This window comes from Ranitomeya imitator, chromosome 4 (genome assembly GCF_032444005.1).
Source record: "Ranitomeya imitator isolate aRanImi1 chromosome 4, aRanImi1.pri, whole genome shotgun sequence".
Taxonomy (NCBI): domain Eukaryota; kingdom Metazoa; phylum Chordata; class Amphibia; order Anura; family Dendrobatidae; genus Ranitomeya; species Ranitomeya imitator.
Window position 1 is genome coordinate 26,813,633 of NC_091285.1, and position 17,067 is coordinate 26,830,699.

Sequence of the window (17,067 nt, forward strand, 5' to 3'; positions counted from 1 at the left end):
AGTAGTAATGGTGGCAGCAGTAGTAGTATTAGTAGTAGTAGTAATGGTGGCAGCAGTAGTAGTAGTGGTGGTAGTACTAGTAATAGTGGTGGTAGTAGTAGTATTAGTAGTAGTGGTAGTAGTAGTGGTGGTAGTAATAGTGATAGTAGTAGTGGTGGTAGTAGTGGTGGTAGTAGTAATAATAGTGTTGGTAGTAGTATTAGTGGTGGTGGTAGTAGTAGTGGTACTAGTAGTAGTAATAGTGGTAGTAGTAGTATTAGTAGTAGTAGTAGTAATGGTGGCAGCAGTAGTAGTAGTGGTGGTAGTACTAGTAATAGTGGTGGTAGTAGTGGTGGTAGTAGTGGTGGTAGTAATAATAATAGTGTTGGTAGTAGTATTAGTGGTGGTGGTAGTAGTAGTGGTGGTAGTAGTAATAATAGTGTTGGTAGTAGTATTAGTGGTGGTGGTAGTAGTAGTAGTGGTAGTCAGGGCTGCCACTAGAAATTTCGGGGCCCCATACTGGCAAAATTTTCGGGGCCCCCTTGAGACTCCGCCCAGGCTCCACCCCAGCCCCGCCTCCAGGCTCCACCCCACGAACTGTCATAGTAACATAGTAACATAGTTAGTAAGGCCGAAAAAAGACATTTGTCCATCCAGTTCAGCCTATATTCCATCATAATAAATACCCAGATCTACGTCCTTCTACAGAACCTAATAATTGTATGATACAATATTGTTCTGCTCCAGGAAGACATCCAGGCCTCTCTTGAACCCCTCGACTGAGTTCGCCATCACCACCTCCTCAGGCAAGCAATTCCAGATTCTCACTGCCCTAACAGTAAAGAATCCTCTTCTATGTTGGTGGAAAAACCTTCTCTCCTCCAGACGCAAAGAATGCCCCCTTGTGCCCGTCACCTTCCTTGGTATAAACAGATCCTCAGCGAGATATTTGTATTGTCCCCTTATATACTTATACATGGTTATTAGATCGCCCCTCAGTCGTCTTTTTTCTAGACTAAATAATCCTAATTTCGCTAATCTATCTGGGTATTGTAGTTCTCCCATCCCCTTTATTAATTTTGTTGCCCTCCTTTGTACTCTCTCTAGTTCCATTATATCCTTCCTGAGCACCGGTGCCCAAAACTGGACACAGTACTCCATGTGCGGTCTAACTAGGGATTTGTACAGAGGCAGTATAATGCTCTCATCATGTGTATCCAGACCTCTTTTAATGCACCCCATGATCCTGTTTGCCTTGGCAGCTGCTACCTGGCACTGGCTGCTCCAGGTAAGTTTATCATTAACTAGGATCCCCAAGTCCTTCTCCCTGTCAGATTTACCCAGTGGTTTCCCGTTCAGTGTGTAATGGTGATATTGATTCCCTCTTCCCATGTGTATAACCTTACATTTATCATTGTTAAACCTCATCTGCCACCTTTCAGCCCAAGTTTCCAACTTATCCAGATCCATCTGTAGCAGAATACTATCTTCTCTTGTATTAACTTGTATTAACTGCTTTACATAGTTTTGGGACTGTCCACAGTCCCACCGCTCTCTCTTGGAAAATCTCCACTTCTCACCTATCACACATTGACAGTTCCCATCACCAGATCACACATATAGCCGGCAGCTTTTGTTTTGGCCAAAAGATTTTTTAAGCCGCCACCAGAACACGGTTGACACTTTTGGCCGGGCCCTACTGTACTGTAACCTACTAAATATTTGTTAAAATATGCAATACAATTTAGGTATATTTTTATTTATTTTTCAATTTTTAAAATGACCTATAATACTACATACAAGGAACAAATACCACAGCACTATGACCAGATGACATATTACCACCACAGTGATTGAATAATATCACATACAAGGAACAAATACCGCTACACCATGACCAGACCGCATATAACCAACAATGACTGAATACTACAATACTGATCAGTAATAAAAAAAAAACCCACAATACTATCACCATCAGTGCCATTATGCACAGGAGATCTGTAATTAGTAAGCAGTGTCTGTGTACAGGTAATACAGTGATCACTGGTGACATTGTACACAGGACCTCTGTATATAGTATACAGTGTATAGTGTCAGTGTATAGGTAACACTGACTCACCAGTGACGTCTCTAGGTGAAGTCCTTCATCTTTCATCCAGCACAGACCGCCATCACTTCATCCAGCCAGGACTCGTCTCTGCAGGAAATAAAACAGTTATCTCGAGTTCCGCTTGTAGAACACATTACGTAATTTTCCCAACTTCTACATTACACCACATGAAGAAGGCAACATAGTATTACTCTACACAGTAACAGGACCGCCCCCCCATTTAAAACAGTATACTCAAAAAATAAAATAAATACATCACTGCAATAATAATATCCCTTAATTAGCCCCTATGGTAATATTCGCCATCCTAGCCCCCATGTGTCTCATTCCAGGCTCCAGCCATATGTTCTCCCATCCTGCCCTCATGAGTATCCATTCTGCCCCATATGATCTCCCCATCATGCCCCATCTGTCTCCATCGTATCCATCCTGCCCCATCTGTCTCCATTCTGCCCCATCTGTTTCCAATCCTGCCCCATTTATGTCCAGCACTCTGCCCCATCTGTGTACAGCACTCTGCCCAGCACTCTGCCCCATCTCTGTCCAGCACTCTGCCCCATCTCTGTCCAGCACTCTGCCCCATCTCTGTCCAGCACTCTGCCCCATCTCTGTCCAGCACTCTGCCCCATCTCTGTCCAGCACTCTGCCCCATCTCTGTCCAGCACTCTGCCCCATCTCTGTCCAGCACTCTGCCCCATCTCTGTCCAGCACTCTGCCCCGTGTCCAGCTTTCTGCCCCCCATGTGTCCAGCTTTCTGCCCCCCCCCGTGTCCAACTTTCTGCCCCCTCTGTGTCCAGCTTTACTGCCCCCTCTGTGTCCAGCCTTCTGCCCCCCGTGTCCAGCTTTACTGCCCCCCTGTGTCCAGCGGCCTTCTGCCCCCCCTGTGTCCAGCTTTACTGCCCCCCTGTGTCCAGCCTTCTGCCCCCCCTGTGTCCAGCTTTACTGCCCCACTGTGTCCAGCGGCCTTCTGCCCCCCTGTGTCCAGCTTTACTGCCCCCTCTGTGTCCAGCCTTCTGCCCCCCGTGTCCAGCTTTACTGCCCCCCTGTGTCCAGCTTTACTGCCCCCCTGGGTCCTGCGGCCTTCTGCCCCCGTGTCCAGCTTTACTGCCCCCTCTGTGTCCAGCTTTACTGCCCCCTGTGTCCAGCCTTCTGCCCCCCGTGTCCAGCTTTACTGCCCCCCTGTGTCCAGCGGCCTTCTGCCCCCCCTGTGTCCAGCTTTACTGCCCCCCTGTGTCCAGCGGCCTTCTGCCCCCTCTGTGTCCAGCCTTCTGCCCCCCCTGTGTCCAGCTTTACTGCCCCCCTGTGTCCAGCGGCCTTCTGCCCCCTCTGTGTCCAGCTTTACTGCCCCCCTGTGTCCAGCGGCCTTCTGCCCCCTCTGTGTCCAGCTTTACTGCCCCCCTGTGTCCAGCGGCCTTCTGCCCCCTCTGTGTCCAGCTTTACTGCCCCCCTGTGTCCAGCGGCCTTCTGCCCCCTCTGTGTCCAGCCTTCTGCCCCCCCTGTGTCCAGCTTTACTGCCCCCCTGTGTCCAGCGGCCTTCTGCCCCCCTGTGTCCAGCTTTACTGCCCCCGTGTCCAGCGGCCTTCTGCCCCCGTGTCCAGCTTTACTGCCCCCTCTGTGTCCAGCTTTACTGCCCCCTGTGTCCAGCTTTACTGCCCCCTGTGTCCAGCTTTACTGCCCCCTCTGTGTCCAGCCTTCTGCCCCCCCTGTGTCCAGCTTTACTGCCCCCCTGTGTCCAGCGGCCTTCTGCCCCCCCTGTGTCCAGCTTTACTGCCCCCCTGTGTCCAGCGGCCTTCTGCCCCCTCTGTGTCCAGCCTTCTGCCCCCCCTGTGTCCAGCTTTACTGCCCCCCTGTGTCCAGCGGCCTTCTGCCCCCTCTGTGTCCAGCTTTACTGCCCCCCTGTGTCCAGCGGCCTTCTGCCCCCTCTGTGTCCAGCCTTCTGCCCCCCCTGTGTCCAGCTTTACTGCCCCCCTGTGTCCAGCGGCCTTCTGCCCCCTCTGTGTCCAGCTTTACTGCCCCCCTGTGTCCAGCGGCCTTCTGCCCCCCCTGTGTCCAGCGGCCTTCTGCCCCCCCTGTGTCCAGCGGCCTTCTACCCCCCCTGTGTCCAGCGGCCTTCTGCCCCCCCTGTGTCCAGCCTTCTGCCCAAACCCCCCACCCCCACCCCCCGATCGCCGCTCTCAATAAAAATAAAAAAAAGTTCTACTTACCTGCCGCGCTCCTCTCTCCACGCAGCTGCACCGTGCACTCGCCGGCAACTGACAATGACGTCAGACGCCGGCGACCTGCACGCTGCGGCTGGCGGCTGTTAACTATTGACGTGCGGGCGCGGGCCCGCACGTCAATAGCGTACAGCTGTAGCGCCGGCCGCCGCTAAGGGCCCGGTTCAGCCTGCGGCTGCCGGTAGGGGCCCGGTGAGCAGGTAAGAGGGGGCCCGATGCGGGCCCCCTCTGCTCACCGGGCCCCTTACGCCAGTCACGGCTGTAGTGCCCTGATGGCGGCCCTGGTGGTAGTAGTAGTAGTAATAGTGGTAGTAGTAGTATTAGTAGTAGTAGTAATGGTGGCAGCAGTAGTAGTAGTAGTGGTGGTAGTACTAGTAATAGTGGTGGTAGTAGTAGTATTAGTAGTAGTGGTAGTAGTAGTGATAGTATTAATAGTGGTAGTAGTAGTGGTAGTAATAGTGTTGGTAGTAGTAGGACTAGTGGTAGTAGTAGTGGTCGAGGTGATAGTAGTGATAGTGGTAATAGTGGTAGTAGTAGTAGTGATTTTGGTGTTAGTAGTAGTAGTGGTAGTAGTAGTGATGGTGATAGTAGTACTGATTGGTAGTGGTGGTCGTAGTGGTTGAGGTGATACTCGTGGTAGTGGTGCTGGTGATAGAGATAGTAGTAGTAGTGATTTTGGTGTTAGTAGTACTAATGGTAGTAGAAGTGATGGTGATAGTATTAATGATGGTAGTGGTAGTAGTGGTGGTGGTGGTAGTAGTCATTGTGATAATAGTGGTGGTAGTAGTAATATTAGTAGTAATATTGGTGGTAGTGGTCGTAGTAATAATGGTGGTAGTAGTGGTCGAGATTTGGTGATAGTAGTTGTAGTAGTAGTGGTGATAGTAGTGGTCGAGGTGATAGTAGTGGTAGTGGTGGTGGTGATATTGGTAGTAGTAGTAGTGGTTTTGGTGTTAGTAGTGGTAGTGGTGGTAGTAGTGGTCAAGGTGATAGTAGTGGTAGTGGTGGTGGTGATATTGGTAGTAGTAGCAGTGGTTTTGGTGTTAGTAGTGGTAGTGGTGGTAGTAGTGGTCGAGGTGATAGTAGTGGTAGTGGTGGTGGTGATAGTGGTAGTAGTAGCAGTGGTTTTGGTGTTAGTAGTGGTAGTGGTGGTAGTAGTGGTCAAGGTGATAGTAGTGGTAGTGGTGGTGGTGATAGTGGTAGTAGTGGTTTTGGTGTTAGCAGTAGTAGTGGTTGTATAGTAGTAGATACATTACTATTAGTGATATCAGTGGTATAATGTTTTGTAGTAGTTACATATAGTGATACTGGTATTGGTGGAAGCACTGTAGTATTGATTTATTAAGTATTGCATATTGGTAATATAGTGACACTAGGATTAGTAATGATGATATGTGTATAGTATACATTATTATTTATAGTATGAGTAGTGGTGTGTTATTAATACTATAGCGCTATATTATTTTCTTACTAATATTGCACAGTATCATTTTGTTCGCTGGCTGCTCAATATAATCTTTTTATTATTCCCATAACTGCTATGCAATTAGGAAATAGGTGCCGGTGGTAGATGTTTATGATGAGAAAATCCCTTTAAGATGGAGTTTAAAACTTAAAATAAAAACCTTACAACATTTGGGCCTTATAGGTTATTTTTGAGTTTTTTTTAAACCATTTAGCCACTCGGGCACATATGTCAAACTCTGGTCCGCAGCCTAAATACTGTTTGGAGCTCTATTTGAGTCCATTATACTGTATGAAGCTCTATGTGGGGCCATTATACTGTATGGAGCTCTATAAGAGGCCATTATACTGTATGAAGCTCTATGTGGGGCCATTATACTGTATAGCGCACTATGTGGGGCCATTATACTGTATGGAGCATTATATAGGGCCCATTATACTGTGTGGAACACTATGTGGGGCCATTATACTGTAATGGAGCACTATGTGGGGCCATTTTACTGTATGGAGCACTATATGTGGGGCCATTAAACTGCATGGAGGACTATGTGGGGCCATTATACTATATGGAGCACTTTTTGTGGCCATTATACTGTATGGAGCACTATGTGGGGCCATTACACTGTATGGAGCACTTTTAGTGGCCATTGTATTTTATGGAGCACTATGTGGGGCCATTATACTGCATAGAACACTATTTGGGGCCATTATACTGTATGGAGGACTATGTGGTGCATTATACTGCATGGAGGACTACGTGGGCCATTATACTTGATGGACCATTTTTTGTGGCCATTATACTAAATGGAGGACTGTGTAGGGACATTATACTGTATGGAGCACTTCTGTGGCCATTATACTGTATGTAGCACTATGTGGGGCCAATATACTGTATGGATCACTTTTTGAGCCCATTATACTGTATGGAGCACTTTTAGTGGCCATTGTACTGTATGGAGCACTATGGGGGGCCATTATACTGTATAGAGCACTATTTGTGCCCATTATACTGTATGGAGGACTATGTGGGGCATTATACTGCATGGAGGACTATGTGGGGCCATTATACTGGATGGACCACTTTTTGTGGCCACTATACTAAATGGAGGACTGTGTGGGGACATTATACTGTATGGAGCACTTCTGTGGCCATTATACCGTATGGAGCACTATGTGGGGCCAATATACTGTATGGATCACTTTTTGTGCCCATTATACTGAATGGGGCACTATGTGGGGTCTATTGAACTGCATGGAGCACTATAGGAGGGCATTATACTGTATGAAGCACTTTTTCTTGCAACTATACTGTAATCATACTGTGATGGGGTCACCATTCTTTGTCGAGAGTATTGAGGGAGGGGGGTACAGAGGGGTCATCATACCCTGCATGTGGAGGAATTCACTGTGGGGGTATCATACTGTGTTTGGGGGCACTTTTGTTAGCATCATACTTTATTATTTGTATTATTCAAGGTTTTTTATCCTTTGTTATTATTACATATTTAATTTAGGCCAAGTGAAGTCATGTACTTACTCCTTTGGGAATCATGCAGGCAACAGACTTCTAGGAGGAAAGAGTTAATATCATTTTCCAGATTAGCAAAAGGCAAATCCCTATAAATGAACGTACTTGACGCCAAATATGTGCACATGCATAGAATTATTCTGTTCAGGACGGGTGCTGCAGTCGGTTATGGAAAAATAGGTTGGATGTAAATGCATGGCAGAGCTGGAAAAAGCTAAACAGATGTCATATCCATTGAACGCCGAAAATCAGCGTGGGAAAGAGAGTTACCCTGAGCTAGGTTTTCAATTCCCATGGGATTAAGCCGTCCACTTTTGTAATCAAGAATATAAAATCCAACTTCAATTTCCCAGCAAATAAAAAAAAAAATGCTTTATCCACAGTCACCTAAAACATGCGATGATTGGGGTACCTTAAAAAAAATAAAAATAAATAAAATATATATAAACAAGATAATGATTGTTCCCCCAACTATTTAATTCATTTTTACTTTTTTTTACCATACCCTATTAGAAAATCATAATTTAAGAAATGTAGATACACAGTTCAGGACCCTCATCTCTGTTCTGGATAAAACCAAAAAAATGACTTCAATGTGAATTATGTAGTTCCCAGCTTCTCCTGCGGAGGCACTGCAGGGAAATGAAACTCTTGCTACTGGGTTCCTTTGCAGATGACAGATGATCATTAAAAGCAGGATTTTTCCAAATATAAGTAAAGGGAGTTTTTTCTTCCAAAAACAGGGACACAACTGACCACAGGAAAAAAATATCCAGCACAGACACAACTCTGTTGACCACCGCGATCACCTTCTAGTTGATTTTCGGGGGAGTAGAGAGTCCATTCCAAACGTACTGGATGTTCTAAACTTGGAAATCCATCATTTTTCAGAATTCTAATTCCAGAATTTTAATATGTGGCACAGAAATCTTTTTTTCCCTCCCAGGGTACAACTGCTACCCCTTCACCCCCTGGCATGAGTGAAGGAGAGAACCGGTAGGAATAATGACCTTGGGGATTGTTATGAGTTTCTGCTGAGGGAGCGTTGACTAATTATATACAGTTATGGATAGTTCCTCGTTTCAGGAATAGACCCTACGAATGTATATGTTCTCGTAAACCGCTTGCACTCTGCCAGTCCGGAAAATGCTGCTTGTGTATACATTTTCTTTTTCTTGAAGCAGAAGTCTCAGGTGTCAGGAAATCCCGAGGAAGGAAAAAAAAGACGGGCTCTGGGCATTATTATAAAACGGAACTCCTCACCCCACTGGCACCAATTTTGGGAGAAGTTGTCTAATCACCAGAGATAGAAACAGATATGGAATTTCAAGAGTCGGTATTTGATCCATAATTGGCATGGGTATCAGATGACATAAATTGGCATATAAATAGAGACTAACGCACCTAGATATAAAAGGGTATCCGGTGTTGTCTGGACACGGAAGGAAAGTTGTCACCCGATACAGAGTGAGCTCGGGTTAATTTTACAGCTTTAAACACAGTAGGTGGCAAATAAACAAGTATCACCAGCCCTCGTTGACCCACCATCAACAGATGACCCTACGGTCTTGCACATAAACCACTTGTTAGGTTGTCCCACTGACTGCCATCATATCTCGGTATGTCCTTGGTGGTCAAGGGTAACCTTGGAAATGAAAAGGCACCAGAGCAAAACCTACGAGGAGACCCATTCTCTGCAGAGTCCTTCCTTCAAGGTCTGAATTAAAAGGCCACCAACAAACCCGAGATAGGGGCTCTTCAGACCCGTCTATAATGGAGCAGAGGTGCACATGTGAAGCCTCAGCTCTGTTGAAGCACTGCGCTCAGCTATTTTGGTTAGTCCCATAGACCATTAATGGAGCAGAGGTCATCACCGGGGTCCCGAATAGGGAATAACCCATTAGAATGAGTATTTTATGTGTCCAATGTATGCAATCTCCCCTCACGTAGGAAAGCTGACTGCTACAGCTTGCGCTGAGTAGTGTGAGGTCTCAGCAGGGAGGAGGCACACTGAGGAATTCCCAATCAGGCTTGGTGAGTGGAGATTGAGTTTAAACATTCTTCCAGGATTATAGGCCATTTAGAAATGGATTATCACAGACAAGTACCCTGGACTCATCAGATATTGTGTGGTTTACATTGTGAAGCTGTAATAATACAGATATTTGAATACTGATAATAACAACATCCTGTAAAGATGCAAAAATTCTGTAAAAAAAAATATGTGATAATCTCTAACTAAACACTATCATTGGTTTTCAGTTTATGCTTCTCTGAGATCATTTACTTTTAATGGTTTCTATGGAAACCCAACTCCAGACAGGCATGGGTATGTTGTGAAGTCTGCTAGGCCTGACGCTGCACTGGCAATATGTATCAGCACAAAATGTCAACATTTCAGGAGGCTTCGTGTGGTTGGCTTTATAACGAATCCACTAGGCCGAGCAGAGGCATAATATGATATGTAACATGCCCCATATCTACCATACGTCACTGATAATTCTGATGGCTTCGTATGTGACAGACAGGCTTTCAAGGTCTCCTCCTTGGCACAAAGATCCAGATACACAGCTACCACCCTACCTCCTGTAGCTACATGTATGCCAACACCATTCTTTCACCCATTATTCCATCCTGGACATCTGAATCCAGAACTATCGGACATGTTAACTCCATAATTTTACCCACGGGAATGCCAAAACCAGCCCTTAAAGCCCCCATTTTTATAAAGTGGCATAAGCTCTGTTTCTCACAGATCAACATTGAATGGCAATTTCAGAACACTTAACCCCAGTTCCCGGACCACCCAATCTGTGAGTTCGACTCATAATCACCATCCCATTTTTTGGAAGTTTGTAAAAAAAATTGGACCAGTCATGTTTTCTTCTTAATCTTGACCCTTTTAGTTAGGTCATTTCTATGAAACAACCAGTTTCTTATGCACCTTCACACAGGCTCTGTCGAGAGGGCTTCATCTGGTCAAATTGTCCAAAGCTTACTGGTATGCACTGCAATTAGTAGAACAGTGAGGGTCTCAGAAAAGGATCCACCATGATCTACGAACAAGAAGTATGGTGACGTTTTAGAGCTGAGCAAAATGATTTGCAGGATCCTGGCCGATAGTCCGTGGTGGTTGAACTACTTCCTACCTGCCTGTGCCTTTTTTGATTAGAAGGCCTGGAACAATGTCATGCCTAACTTCATGTCAGAATTATTCACAATGAAGTAGCCATTATTCTGCTGACTAAGTAGCCTCTTTAGAAGAAAGACTACTTCATCTCCGTAGCCACGTATTGGACTCAACAATCCTAAATATCAATATTGACCGTTTAACAAGCCATCATACATGAATTAGACTTACTTAGATTTACGATTTCTACATCTAATAGGTGACGCCAGAGAAAAATTCCTCTATTGCATAGTTCAATTCCCAGTGGAACATTGCATAGCCTAAAAGTCTCCTTACACCAGCTTGCCACTTTCTCCCATAGACTCTTCTGAGTAACACATACCCTTAATTTTGATCATTGTCTTGGTGGCCCATCTGTAAAAATAAGATAAACTGTAGTGTAAGGGAATGGACCGCCACTGTTCAGACATTGATACTATATCCTAAAGATAGGTGTTAAAGTCCCGAAGAACCCATTTTATTTTTTTTTAGAAATGTAATTTGTTTAAATTTTGCCAAAAATATATTCTGTTTTTAATTTTTGCTTTCCGGACTGATACTTTCCCATTAAATCAAGAGACCCCCTCTATTATCAAATAATGGCTTAAACGGCACAGTCATTAGCAACTCCATTTAGCACCGATATGTCGCCTCATTACAAAGATGTGCAGCGAAACAGGTCAGCGCACAATCTACTTCATCACTTTCCTAATCCTAAAACAGCTTGATGTTTTACGTGCCGCGCTCATTCAGAGCGAGCAGATAGCGTAGTTTCAGTTTAAGCTCTCCGACTTCCGGATGGTGATTCCAATTGAATGTTTCGTGCTTGTGAGGATTAAACGCATAGTCAGTGGCAAATCACAGAAACATCTGTATAAGCATCCTCCGTCCACCGGGGGCTAATCCACAGGAAGGGGGGCGGAGAAATAATGAATTAATTCCACGTGTATTTTGCAGGCCGTGTCGTCTAAACACTATGATAATGAAATGTTAAAATAGAATTTTAAAATTTTTTGCAATTTTCAAGGTTTACAAAATTTGTAGTCAACCATAAATTTCCCGGCAGAGTTCCCACTTTTCATCTCTCTTTTCCAATCATCGGAAAGTGGTGGTCAAAATGAGATAATTCCTTTAAGTTTCCACTAGCCTGGAATTTTTGGGAAAGGGAAGAACGTATTGTTCTCATTCACGAGAATATATTGAAGTGTATGAGGCTGAGCTGCAATTTCCCATACAACCTGAAGACAACAGTGGTGCTGTTTTGGGAATATTTTTTTAAATCTTGGACAGCCTCTTAAAGTAGACTGGTCATTTTCTTTACATATATGTTTTTCTTACCTGGTGTAAATGCCTCTGTTCTCCTGAATCAGGCAATGTTTTTCTTTTGTTCCTAATCCTCTCCGTTTCTGAGATATGACCCCTTCTTCCCTGTATATAAATTTAGTCTTTGGATCTATGTGGGCGTGGTCATCAGGTAGTCTCTCGTGAGGATGAGTTGAGGACCACGCCCACTTGATAACAGGACAAGGAAGAGGAGGCCATATCTCAGGATTGGGGAGGCGTATAAACAAAAGAAAAACAACGCCGGATTCAGGAGAACAGCGGCGTTTACATCAGGTACAAATATTACACATATATGGCAAGCGGCAAGACCCCTTTAAAGGGAACTAATATACATTCTTATTAGTTATTAATGGTTTTCTTACTGAATATTGATCCTAAATTACAGACACATTTAACTGCACCTATGTGTGGCCTCATATGGACAAGCAGTCAAGTTCAGAAATTGCATCTGCTGCTGATTTCTAATTAGGCTTTCAGTTGTCAGGTTCATCGCTGGAATTATTCATTGTTGCTTAGCAAATTCTACATGCCTGGAATACCGCGGATCCTTGCACCTCATAATAGGATGAAGTCATCTGTTTTCTGGAATCTCACTACTGCTTAAAATGCATCTTTGGTCTACATCTACAGGTTTCTAATAAGCTGCATATATAAGTCCTCTACCTATGAAAGATGTCCGCTCTATGTACTTCAATATTATTGGCAGGGGGGTGCAGAGGTAGAAGTCACACACAGGAACTGGGGTAAAAAAGATCTACAAAAATCTTATAAGAGGACGCCAGTATTATAAATGGTACATGGGAACTGGGGGAATCATTGCAGATTTTCATTTTCTGACTTGATACAATATTTTACATGAATTTTATCTGCATGCAACCACCACTAGGGGGAGCTAATGCATATGGATTTATACAGTCTTTTTTTTTTCCCCTTGTCACAGTAACGTTTTAATTTTTTCATTCATTTTGATGGCCTGTTTTTTTTTTCAAGAGGATATTTTTTTTTCCAATGTCACACTTTTAAGGGTACATATAATTTATTGAATATGTTATTTATTTTTTTTTTTAAAGGCAACTTATCTCAAAACAAACAAAAAGTGCAAAAAACAAATATTCGAGATAAAGCTACATATTTAATTTATGTCATTATAGAGATTTCAAAAGATACCAAGAATTTAGAAAAACCGTATGGGAAAACACCTGGATAAAAAAAAAATGTACACCCTGCAATTTCGAGATGGCAGTAAGCGCAAAAAAAAAAAAGCAAATACTGTATGTGCATGCTGTTAAGGAGAAACGAGTACGAGTAAAGAAAATAAAGTGGATAAGACAAGTGTAGGGTCACAAAATAGGCCTCCGAAAAGGGCTGAGAACATTAGTAAAAAAAAAAGAGTAGTAAACACCCCTTAAAGCAGGCACATTAACTAGAGTTTCCACAGTAAGGGTGTCACATAAGGTAGAACAGCCGGGATCTAACATACCTGCGCACGTTTCGCTTGCAAAGCTTCATCTGGGGGTGAATTGCTGTACTGTTTCTCCTTGACAGTACGTAAATATTTGCCACAGGTGCAATAAAGCAAATATTTGCATGCTGTCAAGGAGAATTAGTAAAGAAAATAAAGTGGAGCCAAGGGATGTGAGGCACTAATCGACTCCAAGAACATGTGTGGGGTCCCGAAATAAGGAAAGACTGATAACACTCGGAAAAAAAGTAGTAAATACCCCTTCATGTAGGCACACAAACTAGAGCTACCATAGTAAATGTATGCTGCAAGGTAAAACTAGGAGGGACATACCACACCTGTGCACGTTTCGCTGAGAAAGCTTCATCTGGGGGTGAATTACTGTCCTGTTTCTCCTTGACAGTATGGAAATATTTGCCACAAATGCAATAATGCGAATATTTTCATGCTGTCAAGGAGAAAAAGTAAAGAAATTAAAGTGGAACCATGGGCTGTAATGTGCTAATAGACTCCAAGAACATGTGTGGGGTCCCAAAATAATGAAAGGCTGATGAAAACACCCCTTGAAAAAGGTAAATAAACCACACCACAATAAAAGTGTGCCATAAAGTTAAATATCAGGCATCCACATGCGTTTCTCTTGGAAAGCTTCATCTGGGGGGCTTAGCTATACTGTTTCTCCTTCACAATACAAATATTTGCTTTTAGGCACTTTGTGGTTATATACTGCCATCTTGTGGTGGACACTGAAACTGCAAGGTGCACCTATTTTTTTGTCCAAGTGTTTTCCCAACCTGTTTATTTGTAGACTAATAGCGAACTGCCCATTTGTGCGGCATAGGATACAATTGAACAAAAGTTATCATAAAAGTGATCACAATTTTAGAAAGTAGAGAATTAATAAAATTGTAGAAATGAAACAAAAAAGAATAAAATGAAATTTTCTTTTCCCTAGGAGCAAAAATAAAAGACGCTAAAGCCCCCCGGGGTGACGATAACAATAAGGAGATGGTCGGCCGGCGGTAACAGTAAACTGCGGTTTCGCTTTCCTTCATTCTGTTCCTATTAATAAAACATTCCACATTGGGCAAGGTTTCCAGATTACACAAATTACCGGCAGAAGACGTTACCGGGAACTGAAAATGACCCGCAGAAGATAAGACTTGTCTTCAATGTCGTCACGCAGCAGACAGCAAAGTTCTTGCCAAATTAAAATATAAAAAAATGTCTACAAAGTACAAGTAGCGTCAGGAGGACGACAGGTGGCAAATGTTTAAAGGTGCTGAAATTTTTTTAATTTTTCATGAACAGCGCCACACTTGACCACAGGTCGTATTTGGTATTGCAGCTTGGATATTTTCATCTAGTTAGGGCCAAACCAAGTATTCGATTTTCCAACAGTGCCCCCACAGGTGAACTGAAGCATTGCATGTCCATGGAAATCAATCGGCGACCTTGAGACACCGGTAGGATCATTCATACATCTATGGCACATTCTCTGGATGAGATGGGAACCACGCTGTAAAGCTTCACTGATAGGAGGACGCGCAGGATCCTGCAGCTCATTTGTGCATCCAGTGTGTATGATGACAAGAAATAATGCAGAACAATCCGAGAGAAAGAAAAGCTCAGACATCTACAGAGTGTGCGCCCCAGAGAGGATCCACGGGGCGGAAAGAAAGCTGGCCGGTGTCCAAGGGAGGCATCAATGTACACGTACAATGGAGGTGACATCGCTACACCTTCTGCTGGGGACATTTCTGTGTATCTGTCATGTGCTGTAATACGGGACAAAACACCTATTATCTATATACCGTATATAATCGAGTATAAGCCGACCCGCGTATAAGACGACCCCCCTAATTTTGCCACAAAAAAACTGGGAAAACTTAATGACTCGAGTATAAGCCTAGGGTGGAAAATGCAGCAGCTACCGGTAAATGTCAAAAGTAAAAATAGATACCAATAAAAGTAAAATTAATTGAGACATCAGTAGGTTAAGTGTTTTTGAATATCCATATTGAATCAGGAGCCCCATATAATGCTCCATACAGTTCATAATGGGCCCCATAAGATGCTCCATATTAAAATATGCCCCATATAATCCTGCATAAAGGGTAATAAGGGCCCCATAAGATGCTCCATAGAAACATTTGCCCAATATAATGCTCCACAAACGTTAATTATGGCCCCATAAGATGCTCCATAAAGATATTTGCCCCATATAGTGCTGCACAAATGTTGATTATGGCCGCATAAGATGCTCCATACAGACACTTGCACAATTTGCTGTTGCTGCGATAAAAAAAATAATCACATACTCACCTCTCCGTCGCTCAGGCCCCCGGCACTTTCAATATTCACGTGCTCCTCGTTCAGGCGCCGCTCCATCTTCAGCGTCTCCTGCACTGACGTTCAGGCAGAGGGCGCGCACTAACCACGTCACCGCGCCCCTCTGACCTGAGCGTCACAGCTGAAGATGGAGCGGCGGCGGAACGAGGAGCAGGTGAATATCGCGCAGCGCTCCCCTTATACTCACCTGCTTCCCCGGCGCTGCAGCTTCTAACTGTACAGAGCAGTCACCATTACCGCTCATTACAGTAATGAATATGCGGCTCCACCCCTATGGGAGGTGGAGCCGCATATTCATCACTGTAATGAGCGGTACCATGTGACCGCTCAGTACAGGAAGAAGCTGTCGGCGCCGGGTAAAAGACGTGCAGGGACCGCACCAGGAGCGGGTGAGTATAATTAGACAAACCCCGCTCCCCCTCCCCTGCCGACCCCTGGATATGACTCGAGTATAAGCCAAGAGGGGGACTTTCAACCCAAAAAAATGGGCTGAAAATCTTGGCTTATACTTGAGTATATACGGTATATTATCTATCAGCTATTATTTATATTATCTATTTATCTATTATCTATTGTCTATTATCTATCTATTATTATCTATCTATCTATTTCCTATCTATCTATCCATCTTCTATTATCAATCTATTATCTATCTATTATCTATCTATTATCTATGTATTATTTATCTATTATCAATTTATTATCTATCTATTATCTATCTATTATCTATCGATCTATATATATATCTATTACACTGGTCTACAACAACAAAAATATTCTGGCATGGACTTTAAGAACAGTTTTAGACTAATTTGAGGCTGCGGAATTCAAATCTGATCTTATAATTTCTCTATTACATCACGTTTTTGCGCTATAGGTATATAGCCCATTTTCATGAATTCCATGATAAATATACCGTATATACTTGAGTATAAGCCGACCCGAGTATAAGCCGACCCCAATTTTGCAACAAAAAACTGGGAAAACTTATTGACTCGAGTATAAGCCTAGGGTGGAAAATGCAGCAGCTACCGGTAAATGTCAAAAATAAAAATAGATACCAATAAAAGTAAAATTAATTGAGACATCAGTAGGTTGTTTTTGAATATCCATATTGAATCAGGAGCCCCATATAATGCTCCATACAGTTCATTATGGCCCATAGATGCCCCATATAATGCTCCATGCAGTTATGGCCCCATAAACGCTCCATATAAAGCTGTGCCACATGTAATGCTGCTGCTGCACTAAAAAAAAGATCACATGCTCACCTCTCGTCGCTGCCCGCTGCTCCTCAGCGTCCCGTCTCTCCGCACTGACTGTTCAGGCAGAGGGCGGCATGCACACTAACACGTCATCGTGCCCTCTGACCTGAACAGTCACTGCAGAGGATGCGGAAGACGAGGCGGCGGTGGAACGCGGAAAGGTGAATATGACATA